Below are 16,939 nucleotides of genomic sequence, written 5' to 3' on the forward strand. Positions count from 1 at the left end.
TAAGAACTTCCACCGGTGCAGGAATGGGTTAAATTTGGACCAGTGAGCTAGAGCTCAAAAACGGGTATTGCCAAATCTGTTCCCTTCTTCTAGACTCTAGTTTGCATCAAGTTGAACATGAAAGCAATTTCTTAATATTAAACCCCCCACCTGGCACAACTGCAATTTGAAAGGTGTAAATTGCTAAACAAGTTTGTGGGGAGACACTTATTTAGCTATTAATGTAGGTAATCACAGATTCTCAGTGCCCTCTATGTGAAACTGTTCTGTTTCTTACCATCTGTTCGCATGGTCATCGTCAGGGCAATTAGAGGTGATAAAGAAAACTGGAAAAGAAAACTTCGCAAAACTTTCGGCTCAGATGTATACAAGCCACCATGTCTGCCACATAAGCATCCCGTCCACAAAAATACACCCTTGCTTGTGGTGAATATAATTTTCCTGGGGAAAAGGAACAAACCCCTCTAGCCAGCCACCTTACTAGGATTTTATCGTTGTTTTCAAGGGGTGATTTAGCCGTGACTGGGGAGCAGGCTCTTCAGGAGCCACGCACACATCATGGATTGCACAATGCACATAAAGCATGATAATGTCATTACCACACCTCTGTTTTTTTTAAATATACTTCCTTCTGGTTTTAGGTTGGGTCCAGTTATTCATGGGGAGCACCCAGCTCCGCACAAAGAAGCGGTGAATCCTTCTCCAAAGCATGCAGCCAGCAAGGAAGGCCAAGTTTTATTCAGGGATTTCCCACCAGATCTTCAGATCAAATCTCTTATTTTCTCAGCAAAATGTGGCACATCTTCTTTGCATGTTCTACTGTGGAGGAATGGCCTTCATTAAACCGGTGAAGGTAAGCCACCTCCACAAATGACACTACACCAAGACATAGCAGCATAAAAATCGAAGTTTAAAGGTACCATGAAACAAATAATCCCGATTAATCCCAGCAGCCCCTGACAGTCCCTTACGGCACAGGGCGGCAGGGACCACCCATCTCCTGTGGTCACTGACCATCCCAACAGCCTGGGGACTGGCCCTGAGGCCAGGTATGGCACCTTGTCATCAGCAGGGCGCAAGGGATGGGGTGCAGGGTCTGCGGTCCCATGGCATGCCAGGAGTCCTCAACAACCCACCAGTCCAGCCAGGCAGAAGTCAAACAAGAGGGAAGCTCGAGGCAGCCCTCTGCGCCATGCTTGTTTGCTCTCGTTTTCCTCAGAGCCCCTGCGCTGCTCACCCTACAAACCACCAGTGCAAATACAAGGGAGCAAGAGACTAATTTATCGCTATTTGGAAGAAACTGCTCTAGTTTCACTTATAGGTCAGGGCAGTGGTAGACAAAAGGGCAACAACGACAAGGAGAGACCCTGGCAGGTTTTTCTCCAAGCTGGTGCTCTGGGCAGGGCAGGCAGATAGGATCTGCAGCACCCTAAATCAACCCGGGGCAAAGCGAGAAGAGAAAGGGATTGTGAAATGAACTGTAAAATAAACGTCTAATGTAAACATCAAACACACATTGGTTTGTTTTTTCTGTCTGGGAGCCCAAGTCTGGTACAAGTTACTGTCTGGCTACACTGGGACCCTGTTGGGGGTGGGGTGGGGTTACTGCTGGCCCCATTGCACGTGAGGAGGCATCGGCTGCTCTTCCTTGCCAGCAGGAGAGGAGGCTGATCCCACCATGAGCATCCCTGCTGTCTCCTGGCAAAGCCCATCATGCACTGTCTCAGGTGCCTAAGCGTCGCCCACAGTTGCCGGTACAGGCTTGTCTGGCTTCTCCTGACCCAGGGGGACGTCCTCCCAGACGCCAGCCTTGGTAAGCTGGCAGCAGCAACAGGGACGCCCCAAACAGCTTCAGGCTGCCTCTTTCTCCAGGGCCTGGGTTTTCTGATAAGCAAGTGCTCACCCAAAGCTGCCTCTCCCTGCCGTGCCTCCTGTATCCCTGCCCATGCCAGCCCTGCTGCTCACAGTCAGTGGGGCTTTGCTGCTTGCATCTTCTTCTGGTCCAGCTCGTTGTCCCTGCTGGGATGCCCAACACATGCCCTCAGCAGGGGAAGGTTGCCACCTCTGAAACAAACCTTACCTGCCTTCTCACCTGAATTTATACATCTGGTCCTTCAGATTTGCAGGCATCCACCCACGGGAGGGGTTAGGAGATGCTGGAGCATGTTGGTGCCCCATGAGGAGCACTTTCTGCACTGGTTTTCATCAGGAAAAGGAAACCTATGGGGCAGGGCATCTTCTCAGAGCTTTGAGTCTCACCAGGAACAAGACAGAGCTACTTCTGTTTGTAGCAAGATAACACCTGGAGAACTAATTGGGACAACATGCAGCTTCTCTGGAGGCAAAGGGAGAAGCTAAAGAGCAGACAGAAACCAAACACCAGACTTCTAGCAGGCGGTTGCACTACATCAATACCTCTCCAGGGTCTGGGGCACCTCCTGGCTCACGTGTCAACACACGAGACAGCATTACTCAATACCTGTTACATTCAAACAGGGGGAAAAGATAACAATTTTCTACTGTACATAAAGACCTGTGCCTCGGGTAGGAAAGGGCAAAAGGCTCTGTACTTTTTGGTTTGGTTTGGTTTGGTTTGGTTTTAAAGTTGTTTTAATCTCTTTAAGGCAAGTCACAGGAGCATGAGGTTAGAAGGGACCTCAGGAGATCATCCTCCTGCTCTGAAGCAGGGCCAAGGAAAATCTGGGCAAACATTTTGCTCCCAAAAACACCCTTAATGAAGAAAAGTCCACACCTCTAGGAAATACATCAATTACCCTGATAGCTAAGAGAACATAACGTACATTTGCTGAGATGAAACACAGCTATGTCCTCTCCTTAGTGGGCAAGAAGGGTTTTATTTTTAGTAGCCTTCTATGTAAAGGGCAGTTTGTGTCCTTTTTCCAACCTATTTTAGCAAATAAAATTAGCCTTCTCCCATAGGTCTCCATTTTCACTGACTCTGCTCATTCTTGTCGCTCTTCTTCAGGCTGGCTCCAGCATTCTGGGCTGCCCCAGCACCCCAGCGCTGCCGCAGGAGCTCCAACAGCTTCCAGCTCATCACTGCCCACAGCACCTTTGTTCCAGTGCTGGTGCTTGTGCCTCACTTGGTGTACACATAGCTGGTCTCTCCTTCCTCAGCATAGTGCCGCGTACCCTCGCCTACTGAATTTCATCTGGTCGACTTTCCCTCCCAGGTCCTCGTGGTGGCACATGGTGGCACTCCTCGTTCTGCACAAGGCCTTTGCTGAGGGCGTGGGGCATGTGCTCTTCAGCTGCTGGGCTGGCTAACACACCAGCAGTCACAGGCTGCTGCCAGCTTTTGGGTTTCCAGGGCCCCGTGGCCATGGGCATCCAGCCAAGGCTGGGTGGGGCAGGCAGCATGGGGACCAGGGGGACAAGCGTGGCAGATTAGGCTGACAGGAGGAGGATGGGACAGTTGGGAGGGGAGATAGCATGGAGGTCCTGCTTTAGAAATGCTTGTGACAGCTGATGTTAAAAGTGTCTTGATGGAAAAACAGTTTCTATCTCCAAATTCCTCTTCTGTGGCCACCACCTGTGGTTCTCCCAGGAGGAGGCTGGAGGGGCTGAAAATTGCCACTAAGCCAAAAAGTCTGTGGGACACAGCAGAGAAATCCCCAGGGGAAAGGACTGTTAGCTGATCACCATTTCCCAACAGGAGAGTCTGCATCCCGTAATGCCCGACCAAATAGGGCAGAGGGGATGCCGCTGAAGATACTGATTTTTACTGGGGGAAGTCATCTGCCTCCCCTACTCACTTCCACTTTCACCTGTGCCTACAGTTTTATCATACTTGGAGCCTTGTACATTATGTGAAGAAGCCGAGCATGTGCAGTACTTTCACTGGGAGCTGTGCTCTGAGCAAGGCTCAGCACACACACACGGTGCGTGGGGTTACAGGCCATCGTCTGCAGATGACTGTCCCACCTGCGGGGCAGGAGGGTCCCCAGGGTTTGTTTCAGGTACTGTTACCGGCCGTTGCAGTGCCTGTGCTGAACACGGACGTGTGCGGTGAGATGTAGGGCTCTGCACACTTTCTCTGGTGTGGCACAGACCCATGCTTGGACACACAAAATTTGAGCATAAACTGCTTAAACACAAACAAGGTACTTCAGAAGTTGTAATTACGATTTCAGGTAAGAGGGGGCAGAGGAATGAAATTCCGCTGTATCCATTTCTGAATACATCTCCTTTGTTCAGACCCTTATTACTATCTTACATTCCAGGTGCCAAATTCAACCCACCTTTAACATTTCCAGTACATCTTCGTCCTGAGACTCCCGGCACATGGGTGATGTCTGAGGTGAGGTCAGACCAAAAAGAAATGTGTGTGGGCTCTGTGTGTGTCTAAAGATAGGTTAGGCAAGTCACCTTTTCATGGTCTTTCCTCAACCATGAGATCATCCAATCTGCCCATATGATAAATTTGACCTTTAAGTTAGTCCTGAAATGCTGAACATACATACTACAGAGGACTATCAATTATAGTGTAAAAGAAACCAATACTCCTTTTGTTAGTTTACAGATGAGGCAATCAGGACAGAATGTTCAAATGCTGTTAACTGTCAAGAGGAAAAGTTAGCAGATTCTTGACACACTGAAATAAAGAGAATCAGAATTTTTCAATTTTATTTTGCAGATTACAGCCCAGGGAAGTATTACAGACACAAGTGCCAGTGCTGCCAGAGGGCAGGCACCATGGCCAACTCCGTAGGTGATTGTTCTAGGCTGCACCTAGGCCATATGAAGCTACTTCACAATATCCATTTCTCACAGAAAGCCTTAGCAGAGCATGAACAGAGACACTTAAAAAGAGCAAGGCATTAATTTCCCCTCCCCCCATTCATTTAGCTGTAGCGGTTTGTTCTCAAGTGGTGTGCCCGTGCCCCTTTGAGCAGTCATACCTGGTAAGAGGCGCACAAACCATTTGTACTTACTCTCAGCTCTGCATGTCCTGACCTTAGCAGATCCTTGAATACAGCCACCAGTTTACATTGGCTGCAAACTTGCTATTCCGCGTGAAGCAATGTTCCAGGTTTAGCCTGTGTTAGGAAAAGGTGGCTGACACAGCTAGACCAGCAAACCGTGTCTTCAGACTCAGATGTAGCTTGAAGCAGAGAAAAAAAAAAAAAAGTGCTTCTTGCCAGTATAGCTGGAGTGGAGTAAGTTGTCCTGGCAATGAGCCCTTGCCAGATAACTCTGTTACCTGGGCTTCTTGCTTGCATAAAAGCATCATTAAAAATTATTGTATCCACAACCGACATTACTGACCCCACAAACATTATAATACCTGGCCTTAGAAAAACAGAGAATGTAAGAAAAGACAGAGAAAGGAGAAAAAAAAAGACAAATACTTCTTTTCAAAGAAAGGCTCATGGGGTTCAGAAGTTCTGAAGGCCGTTGCTGACAGCAATGGGAAACACCTGGGACTTCAGGCGTGGATCGAGGAACAACTGAAGGGCATGAAGGAATGACTCAGGTGCCCCCATGGTACCATTCGAAGGGTGGCATTTTATTAGGCCTTTTTCATGTGCTGCCTTATTTGCCATTCCTGTATGCTCACATCTCCTGATGTTTTCTCTGCACACGCAGAGAAGCCTGCTCAGATGCATGGCCTGTGAGACAGGTAAGGTGGGAGCCACCCCCCCTGCTAACAGCAACATCATGTCATTGTCCCTAAGGCCCTTTCTCAAGAAGGGAACAAAGCTTTGGTGAGGTAAGGTGAAGAGATCGTGGAAAAGCAAAGATATTCAGGCAGGAGCTTGAAGAGGCTGGAAATGCAGCAACAGAACCTCAGCCAAGTCCCCCAAGTCCCAGCAATGATTCAGGACACTTTCTGCAGATGACTTGTGACCTTGATGCCCTCTAGTGAAAAACAGAGCGAAAGGGGCTCACCCTGAAGTGCCAGCTATGGATGAGATAAAGGGAAACAAGGCTTTGCATTTGTATTACTCCAGGGTAGCTTCCCACGTAGCCCCTCTTACTCTGTGGTAAGCTCGTTAGCACTGACCCTTCGGTGACAAGAAGGCAGCCCACCTTACCCAGACTGCGGAGCAAACACAACCTGACTGCAAAGCAAAGACCCCCTGCACATCCACACCTGACCTTCCCCTGTGCTACCTTCTCCTTCCAGTTGTGGCCCTAGAGGCAGAAGCGTCAGAGCAGACACCTGAAGGCAGCTGCCTTCCCCAGGAAGAGGCTTTGGTATCTCCTAGCTCTGAAAGCCATTACAATTTTATAACCACTCAGACACAGTAGAGTTTTGACTTAAATTGTGGCTTTACCATAGGAGTCTGCTAGGCCAAGTGACAGCACACAGCAAAAACTTCTGTATAAATGAGACAGCCTTGCCATGAAGTTTGCTTAACAGACACACGCTGAGGTTGATAATATAGTTTGATATTGCACATATGACTCCCAAGAGAAGTGTGAATGACAATGGGTTTCACTAATGAGGAAAAAGACTAAGTTTGGGCATTTTTTTACGTATTTTATAAATTGCTTTCTAAGCACAGACTTTTCTCCAGGACATTCATCCATGAACTAGTTAATGACGTACAAGCCTGGATAGCCTTAAGTAAGAGGAGCTTGTAGAGATTTAAAACAAAGTGCTGGTATGGTAAAACCGCTGGTAAAATAATGATTTTTTTTACTGAAACATCAAATGCAGCATGAGAGGCTGCCCAGACACCGGGCCCATCGTTCACAGCAGCAGTTTGGAAAGGCTGGACCTCGCCCTCCTGGAGGGGAAGGCAGCATCCTCTGCCGCCCCCAGGGAGGACCTCCAAGGTGGCTGTGTCAACACATAGTTTTCCTCCCTCTTTTGCTTTGGAGGTTGGAGGTAGAATACACCCGTATTTCTTAATTAGCACTTTCTAACTGATGCTGTTCTTTCCCAAGGTGGTTACAAACAGAAGAAGGATCCATTGTCCATGCAGCGGCCGGAGCTTCAGGGAGAGGTCCCACACAACATGTGAATACCAAGGCAGGGTGTTGGCATCTGCCATGCTTTGCTCCCACTGACGTTCTCCCCCTTCTTCTGCCTTGGCTGCACCAGCCATGGGGTCTTACAGGGCCTACTGTGGCCCCCAGGGTGTGAAACAGAGCCAAAGCTCGACACCCTTGTGGTGTCACACACCACGGGTGCTGGCAGCAGCCTCGATGCCCATCAGGGTGTGCAAAGCAGCGTGGCATGCACAGCCAGTTGGCACTGCCACGACACTAATCCCAGGGAAAGGCAGCACTTGGGAATTGCCTTGAGCTTTGAATTTCAGCAAAACAAAAGTTTTCAGGTATTGCCTAAGAAGAGTGAAAATTGAGGAGGGGGAATCCTGATCAGCATTATATTTGGCTTGGAATTTGGGAAGATTTTTATGGGATGCCATGTATCTTTACTGTTTTCTCCCCATTTCACCACATCATTCATAGGATATAGATATCTTTAAACCTGCAGGGCATAATGTAGCATTAAAAGAATGTTATAACAGTCACCCTCATTTAGGCCAATTGTTCCTACTGAATAAAGACATTTTATCTTGTTTTCTAGATTAAATTGGTTCCTTGGTATGTCATCAAAGCATCAAACAATAAAAGCAGGAGATGCTTTGTTCTAGTAAGTAAATGTTGTGGCACATGCAAAACTACTGGCGTCACTAGTATGAAAAGAAAATCCAAGTGCAAAAAAAATAAATTCCAAACTGGAGTTTCTGAATTTTGTCAGACAATTCTGAAGTTTTCTAAAAATTTCAACAGCAGTAAAAAAACAAACCCCCAATCCCGCTTTTTTTTGTTCTAATGGAGTTTTCTGTGCTTTGTGTTTTAAAAGTATTTTCATTTAAAGAAAATTCCACAGGCAGTCAGTGGGAAAAAAGTTCTGTGGGCTGGGCAAACAAGCAATGAGACACTGCCGAAGTCACTGGCAGTGGGATGAATCTGTGCACCAGCAAGAGCATTTATCTGCTCCATCTGGCTTGGGCTCCACTTCACCCAAGAAGTCCTTTTGAACAGGGAGATAGCAGTCACAATGACTCCACCAGAAAAAGAGGTAGCCTCCCAGATTTGCTTATCTCAGTCTTCATGAAAGCACCCCTAACGTCCTTGGCAGCAGTAGCCAGAGAAGAGCTGTAAAATACTGTTTTCCCTGATCTGGTCAAACTTGCAACTCAGCATATGTGGTGCGGAGCTCCCAAAATAGCTCCGGGTTACCTCACCAGTCTCGGCAGCAGCTCGAAAAGCCTTTTGTCTTCTGGGACAACTTGGAGAAGTTTAAAATGTTTGGACTTACTCTGAAAGTACTCTGAAAGATAAGAATGATCTGTTCCAAGGCCGGGTGAACTGAAGGTCACAGCTAAGGCATTGCACAACACAACCAAGTAAATTCAGCACAAAACTCACACAGGATTTGATCAGCTCGTCATCGCTGCGGCTGCCCCTGCCTAAATTCAGGTCAAAGCTGAGGCCCTTCCACCTGGCACCTCCCGGGGCCAAACACTCCCATCGTTTGTCCTAAATGCCAGTAGGGCACTGCCAACGAGGTGGAGGACAGGGGTCCTTCCCGGCCAGAGCACTGCTGGAGAAGGCTTCAGAAAAGTCCAGCAGAAGAGCTGCATTTCCGAGGTAATGGCGTAATTGCTGGAGGACAAGCACACTCTCACTGCAGGAAGGCTAACCCAGACTTCATCCTGGTTTTACCAGGCTGGTTTTACCAAGCTTTCTTTACCAGAAAGAAAGGCGACTTTCTGACTGGGTCTCGTAATATTTCAGGCTATCTCTAGTTAGAACAAAGCCTGAATAGCTCTTGCTATGTTAAGCAAGGGATATCCCCAAACAGCTCTCGATACTGCACTACTTCAGTACAATGCTCCCATGGCTTCGCACGGCTGACACGGTGGTCACCACCCCGGAGTCACGGGACACCCCTCCCCGCTGCACGAAAAGGCTCCTCTTTCTTGAAAATATTTGCTCTTGAAAAATGACTCCAAAAAACCATAAACATCTGCGGCTTCCTGTCAGTGTGGGAGCAGAGTTTTTTGTCGACGTGTCTCATGTTTCTGAGCACGCTCTCCTGCGCCTTAGCCAGAGCGCTTGGTGTAACTTTCTGCTGAGTCAGGTTGCTGGGTTTCTTATCCCAAATCCCAAACGGGCGATTTCAAGTACTCCAGGCATTTTTCAAAGGCAGTTTGAAACCCAGCCAAGCCCACGGGGAGGGGGTGTAACTCTTCTCCCGAGTGATTTGCAGTTGGGCTGGTTGTCTCCCAGCATGGGTGAGCTGGGCTGCAGCTGCAGGGTGCAGCCGCCATCCCCGGGGACAGCCCTCCTGCCCCCCAAAATCAAGTGAATTTTTGTGATTTTTAGCAGCAGTAAATGAACCCATTGGGGGTTATTTGACCACCAAAACTATGCTGGCTTGGTTGAAATGCAGAGCCCCATATACATATGCATTTACAGACTCCAGCAGACGTAGGGGCAGGCCGCCTCCCCAGCCCCGGACCCCCCACCAGCCACTTTCACCCACTGCTCGGAAGTCACCCCTTGTCCAGGTCCTGCATTTAGATGTCTGTCCATGACACAATAAAACAGAGCAAAGGCAAATGTGCAATGTAGAGATCCATTATGCTTTATTTACATGCGTCACCATCTCTTTTACAAACTAGATTACAATTTAAAATGGAATACACAAGGCAATATCTACTAACACCAAGTGGAGTAAGCACTGTGTCTCTACTTTGTTTGGAAAGGGGCAGGTTTTGCTCCAAAACAAACTTCCTTCCAACCTCTGTGTAGTAAGGTAGTATATTCCTCCAGGGCAGCATCTTTTTTCTTTTTTCTTTAATATAAAATTCTCAGTAAGACTGCAACATGAGAGTGTCTGCTTTCAAATGAAAGTACAAGATAGCCCAAATGAAAAGTATAAACTGTTCAGCTCTTCGGTATGTAAAGACGGCCATGCACGATAAGGCTGTGGATTTAATATTCTTCCAATTTACATGGCTTGAAACAAAAACAGATAAAACAGCTTTACAGATACTGTATACATATTTTTTCCAATCATGCAACTTTTTTTAAAAAAAAGTTAAACATGTGAAGCCAAATGTACAATCCATTTTTTCCAACCCATAGCAACGAAATGTATCTGGTCCCCCTTCGCATCTCTTGGCAATTCCAAAGGTGTATCGTGTACTAGAAACACTTGCAGGACACCAATTGCCAAGCAATGACATAATTCTAGAGAAATACATGACCTGAAAGGTCACTTTTTGAAGCGGTGGCACAACAATTTCTGGAGTTAAGCGGTGGTCAACTATCCAATTATCCTCAGAGAAAATTATTTTACAAAATCATTAAATCAAGCCCCAAACCTGTGACTAGGATCAGCATAAATGTCACCTCTTTAGATCTTTTGGTTAGACCAGGTGTCTGAACGATAACTATGTAATTGTTCTGGACTTTTATCTGTTTTACAAGGTTTCAGAAGGAAACATGTTCAAAGATGCAAAGATTTCCAAAAGGTAGGTTCCCAAAATTAGCCATTCAAGTCTGTATTCTGACACCTAAATAAGTGGCCCTTTGAACTCAGAGAGATTTATCTAGCACCTCTGGAGAGGAGGGCATTTGCTGGGCACCTCAGCAGGCATAGAGGGTGGTGACTTTCCCCTGGGCCTGGGGGGACCTGGCACCCCTCCTTCCTTTGAGGAGTGACAAGGGCAGAGCAGCTCACCCCTGTGAGCATGCTGGAGTCCCTGGCGCTTGGTGCCTGACACCAGGTGTGTCCATTAGAAAATTTTGGCCCCAAAAATGAGCAAAAGAAACCAAATCAAACCGAAGGGGTTGGCCAAGTCCACCTCTCTTCAGCAAGCACTGGGACGTTCTCCAAAGCAGGGGCCCAAGGTGTCCCAGCCATGCCAATGGAAATACTTTCTTTGACATTGCTGGGAGGCAAATTAAGCCTTTCAGTCACTAATGCTTTTTTTTAAAAAAAAAAAAACACCACAACTTCTCTGCCATTGATGGGCTGTCTCTAAAATAAGTGGGGTTTTCTCCATTTTTTGAACGAGCGGACCATAGTTTTCTCTCTCATTCCTGCCAGTGGGAGCTAGCTTCGTCGAACTCAAGGGGGCCAGGCTGCCAGAGCAGAGCAGAAGGCGCCCCCATTTAGTTTAAGCTAACGGGCCTTCCCTTGCCTTTGACAAGAACTGCATCTGTACCAAGAAAAAAAAAAAATGATGGATTGTGGTCACCTTGGCCATACCATCAAGTCAGGTCTTACTGGTGCTGTCAGTGACCTGGCCGGTGGTCTTTGGGCAGGCACCCCGGGCCTCACTGGAGGCTGACCCGTGCAGGGGCCAAATGCCGCATGCTAGCATGGGGAGCCACCGAGTGGGCTCTGCTGGCAGCCAAAACCACGGGACAGGGGCACAAGCCTAGCTGCAGGGCAGCAGCCACAGGGGAGCCTCGGGGAAAGGAGCACCAGAGTGAAGTCCTCCAGCGTACACTCACACGTTTCAGGGTGTACCAGGAGGCTGAGAGCTAACGCTACACGTTTGGAGAAGGCTGGTGATAAACCTCTCAAAGAATTTGGGCAGAAGATGCCTGCAACTGGACTCTGATAAGCAAAGTGACTTCTAGCCCAGGTGACCACTGTGCCGCATGAGCCTCCTGGGTAGCTGGCTGCTGACACAGATGAACAATGAGCATCAGCTAACTCCAATAAATGTAATAAACTAGTCTCCACGCTGACAAATAGACCACCTCGGTGTAAAACCAAAAGAGAAGTCTTTTTCAAAGGTGAATGATAAACCTTTGGCTGCTTGGAAGAGTTGATATGCTACAGGGCTACGATAACCACAACTGCACAGAGTCTACACAGTCATAACTGCAGGAAGAAACCAAGAGGTGCATCTTTACGAGAGCACAGCGTAGGGGCTACGATACAAAACCAAAACTTCCATCACACTAGGAGCTGTTGTTTCACCAATATCACCTCGGGGACCTGGAAAGTAAGGAAAGTAAGGCGGGAGGAAGGGCCCATGAATGCTTGCATGTTTGCGCACATGTATGTGCACACCTGTGTGTATGCATGACTGTGTATGTGCGGTGGCAGTGGCGAGCGGGAGTCACTCCACATTGCATGGGACACGGGTTGGTGGGAACTCATGCACTGAGACTTTGGGTTAAAATGCTAGTTTGTTTTCCTAACATCCATGCATAATGATCCATTTCTGTACATAATAAAATATATTTATATATTTATATGCATAACGCTTTTATGCAAAGAAAAAAAACTTCATATATCGCTTTGGAGAATTATGTATACACTGTCCTATTCAGAACTTCTTCATACCAAGTTCCTATGTACCATTGGTGTTTTCCCCTCTCTTTTTGTATCCCTCCCCCACAAGATACTACTAAAAAGTAATCAAACTTTCCAGATTATAGAGGATCTATACAGCACCATACCTTTTATTCATTATTATTATTAGTTATTATTCATCTTACAAAAGAAAATCTTAGAAGCAAAATATATAAAATTGCCTTGTCTTTCAGTGTCATTTATCCTGTTACAACCTATGCTCATATCAAAAGCCATTTGTATGATACTGTCACCTCGCCATTCCCTCTCTTGCTTCTTCTGCCACAACAGATCATACATAATGAGCAGGAAAAAATAAACAAGGATATGTCCAAAACGGAATAAAAGAAAAAAAAACCCAAAAGGATCACCAATGCAGTAACACACCCTGCAATGACCTGTGCCTCAACTCCCAGTATTGCCACTGCAAGTCACCTGCTGATGCCCAGCCTCTACGCTCAGGTTTTTTGCCAAGTGGCATATTTCCCTTAATTTTTGCTTTTTCAAACGCATCCTTACAGGTGGCTATTTTCAACTTGTCTGGCAGCTCAGCTTACAACTCCTTACCAGCTTGCTGTGGCAGCAGGGGCAGCTTTGCTAACGTACGGCAGGAGGGGAGCCTGCTCTGGTGGGCAGCAAATGGGCTTCTGCCCCGTGCATATGTGGGCAATGGCACCTGCTGTCAGTCCGTCCTCACGAGTCAAGAGGCAAACTCAAAGGCTTCCCTTGATTTGCAATCAACCCTGGTTTGATGCTTATGGAAAACAGGGGTGTACCATTAGATTTAAGGAAATAATAAGAAAGAAACAAACCAACCAACCCAACAAACAAACAGACCACACACATCACCTCTCTCTGGAATTCAGCTGGTTGATCCGTATAGCAAATGCTGTGTATTCAGAAAACCCTGACGTCTGAGCAGTGCTGGGTTATGATCATTTCCTTGCGTGTGCACAGTACTTCAGATTCCCAAGGGAGAGAAAGCAAAAATGGTCAAAAATCTAAGGAAATCAAACTGGAGGTTTTAGGGGGAGAGGGTGGGCAGACAAGGAAAACCTCCAAAAGAAAAGCCAACTTAAAACATCCCATAAACCATTAATATATTGAAACACCACATACTCATTGACAAGTAACTACTGTAAAAGGCTACACAGTGTGTTCTCAACAGGATGGTGCTGAACATTGTCTCCACAGCAGGTGCTTGGCCATCCCAGAAAAGGAAGATTTTGCATACTTCAGAATGAGTTCAATTCCCAAAAAAAAGAGAAAAAAAAAAAGAAAAAAAAGAAAAAAAAAGGAGGATCTTCACTCTGGTAAGGGGCCTATTAGCAGTCTGCTTCATTAGGAAAATAATGCAGGGTTCACAAAGGTCATAAGCTGTAAACAGTATCACTGTCCACTTGCTGACAGCAGATTTGGCAAAGGGTTCTCTCTCTACATCTCGTGTCAGTTTGAGGGCCTAGAGAGGAAGAAGAAAAAGAAAAGACAGTGAGACTGCTGCATGTAGGAAAAAACCACAACAAAAAAGACAACCAAGCAAACCTTCAAACCCAGCAACAGCTTACACTGACATGCAATTTTGATTTGTTCACACCCAGAAGCTTCAAACTTAAGAGCGAGGAGTAAGTTGCACTACGACTCTGCCTGAAAATGCTTCTCCCTTGCTAAGGTCCGAGTGTGATGCTTTGCTGGTATAGCTGCTCCCAAGGAGGAAGGAAAAAAACCCTCCCAAAAACAGCCAAGTCTGATTTACAGAAACCCACTGCATCATCTTAACAAGTTAAGTGTCTTTCCAGGTGAAGCATAGAAGGATCCTCCAGCTTTTCTCCATTCTTTCTCAGCATCACCAAAAGGCTGGATATATCTTCCATCAGCATTTGACACGGACCACTGCCCTTCAAGGACAGCCGGAGGAGGCTGCTCAAGAGGAGGAGCCACCAATTTCGGTTCGGAATCCGGAGTTCCCCATTCTCCTGCTCGTATTACACAATGCCAACAGACAGGGTCCACCTGGCTTTAAAAACGGGGTGAGGATCCAGCTTATTCTGTAGCCATGAAACTTCTCTGCAGAAGGAAAGACGCTGGAAAGACACCTTATGCAGCTTGGAGACGACTATGAAGGAACACAGTAAGTAGGTAAAACACTGAAAACAGATGAACATTTCAACCAAGGGGGCCAAGGGGACAGGCTTAAGCCACTTAGTGGCTTAAAGATACAGGCAGGCACTAAGTAGGGTTTTGGAAAGTATGTACATTTAAACGTTCCCATGAAATCCCTTCACATCTTCGGAAAGCCCACTTGGTAGCCATCCAAGCTGCTGGGCATGTAACTTCTAGCTCTGAAATGGCTTCTGGAACCAGGGTTTAGTCCCCCCCCTTGCTTACAACCTGTTGAGGATTTTCCCTGAGATGAAGCATTGGTGATTTTTTTTATACACTGCAAGAATAAGGGGACACTTGCTGAAACCAAAAAGTCATTCGAGTTGATTACAGGAACATCTTTACTCTCAGAAGAACCTGGTATCAGACACCCTTATAAAAAATGGTGGATTCAGGAGGACTACTGGATTAACCTGGACCAGCATCGCCTGCAAGGCAGATCACTCAAAGGCTGTCACGAGATGACTCTCTGTCACTGCCCCTCTCCTTTCTAAGGTGCCAGGCACTGATCCTATGACAACATTTTATTAAAATGACCTATTCTGATAATGCTAAATGATTGATGGAAATTTAATCATTTTGTCTCATGGTTATTAGAGCAACAGCGTGACAGCTGCTCCCTGCACCATTAGGGGAGAACTTCATTCAGCACAGCTTAGGGAGCAGACAGATTGCACGATTCACCCAAACAAAATTTGGCTTTAGCCTTAATTATGTGGAGGGGTTTGGGGTAGACTGTTTTGTGAATAAAGGGATTTCCGACTGGATCAACATATTGATTTCTCCGTTTTCAAAGGGCAAATTAACGCTAGCCGTTTGTTAATGTGACTGCCTGGCAACGACTCCATTTGATAAGTGTGTCCTGATGGCTGTAACAAGGTCAGCACGAGATACCCAGACAGGCCTCATGGCCCCCAGTAAAACCTGGGGGTTTCTATGCGTAGCGGCTTCTACACAGCTCAAACGAGTCCATGCCCTTTCTCTACTTCTCCTCAAAGCCTTAACAACAGGGGGGCTGGAAATGGGTGACTTCCTAAAGGACAACCTCGTCAAAAGGCAAGACTTGGGTCCCACACGCCGCAGCCTGGTAAGCTGGCTCGCTGTCATGCAGCCACCAGTTACGCTGGGTGCGGGCTTAACTTCGGCATGTGTGAGAAGTCTTGCTGACTTTGAACGGAGCTATTAATTAAAAGTAAACAAGTACAGAAACTCCTCATGAAGCCCCAGAGTAGTGTTTATTTAATGTTTAAATTAAAAATATATGTAAAATATTATACTATGAAACAAAGTGACGAGAGAAAGAAACAGAGGATGGATGATGATGATGATCATCACTTGTGGAAGTGGCACCGCCCGATATTTTTTCCTGAGGACACCCGTCCTTCATACAGTGCCACTGTTTAGGAGACAGATGCACAGCTGAGAAGAAATTTGTTCATAGCAGAACCAGATCACAGTCCATTTTCACAGCTCTATTTACATGGACTTTGCAAACGGATTAAAAAAGAAAAGAAGTAGTTCAAAGTCTTAACCTGCCCGCCTTCAAATTACCCCATTAAAGTCCATAATAGACCCACACACTCTCACTTTCTGTCTCACCACAAAAAACCTGTTAACCCTGAGTTGGCAGCCTGCTGCTTCAGAGCAATGAAAACTGTATCGGGCAGGGAAGCAAGCACTCCAGTTACATCTCCATTTACTAGTGGTCCTCAACCACAACTCCCCAGTGTTCCTCTATCCCTGCCCCCAAATATCTCCAGCTGCATCTTGAGCCACCACAAGGTTTTCTCCCATTCCTGACAGCCACAGGAAAAGCTCATCCTCTGGAGTGTCACCCTGAGTTTGCAGAGGCAGATGGTGTTTCCCCTCTCGTGAGCTGGGATGATGCTGTCCTTAAGGACAGCACACAGCTCTCTAGGTAAATTACTCCAGTCCCCACTTGATCCTTTTTCCTGGCCTTTGCTATTGGGTCCTGTTTGGGGGGATAAGAGCAGCTGAAGTATGAGCACAGTGGTGATGACTATATAGAACAGAGGTCAACAAGGGATACATGAAAGGTAAAGTGTACCAGGGCTAGTGGGTTAGAGTAGTGTTTGCCAACTTGCCACAGCAAAGGCACGGAGCTCCCTTTTACATGTGGCATGGTGTCTTCTTGTTTCTTAGGCTGGGGGGGGGCGGGGGGCGGGGGGTGGAGGACACTACTGGAAAACATCATCTGCCCGTACTTCTTAAGCCACTCTCTGGGAAATTCAGTTCTCCCTTGAAAAGCTCCTCTGCCAAACCTGATGATTATTTTCAACCATCAGGGAATGGAAAGAGAGGAGGAATCTCAGAATTCCTTCCTAAGTTTCTGAAGACTTCCTTAAGACTTTCTTCTGAAGAAAGTAAAGGCTTTCTTTTGGAGGGTGATCT

At 46.7% G+C, this 16,939-nt stretch overlaps 1 protein-coding gene across 4 annotated transcripts in view; it reads right to left on the reverse strand.

Moving 5' to 3' along the window:
- Positions 1 to 9,611: 9,611 nt before the first annotated feature.
- The window catches only part of FOXO3 (forkhead box O3), a 96,319-nt gene continuing 88,991 nt past the window's right edge, over positions 9,612 to 16,939 (reverse strand). For all 4 annotated transcript variants that reach the window (XR_013928400.1, XM_080389025.1, XM_080389026.1 and 1 more), the window contains one exon: positions 9,612 to 13,826. The gene's annotated coding sequence lies outside the window, so the exon portion shown is untranslated. The remainder of the gene's footprint in view (positions 13,827 to 16,939) is intronic.

Source organism: Falco punctatus (assembly GCF_963210335.1).
Source record: "Falco punctatus genome assembly, chromosome: 5".
Taxonomy (NCBI): Eukaryota; Metazoa; Chordata; class Aves; order Falconiformes; family Falconidae; genus Falco; species Falco punctatus.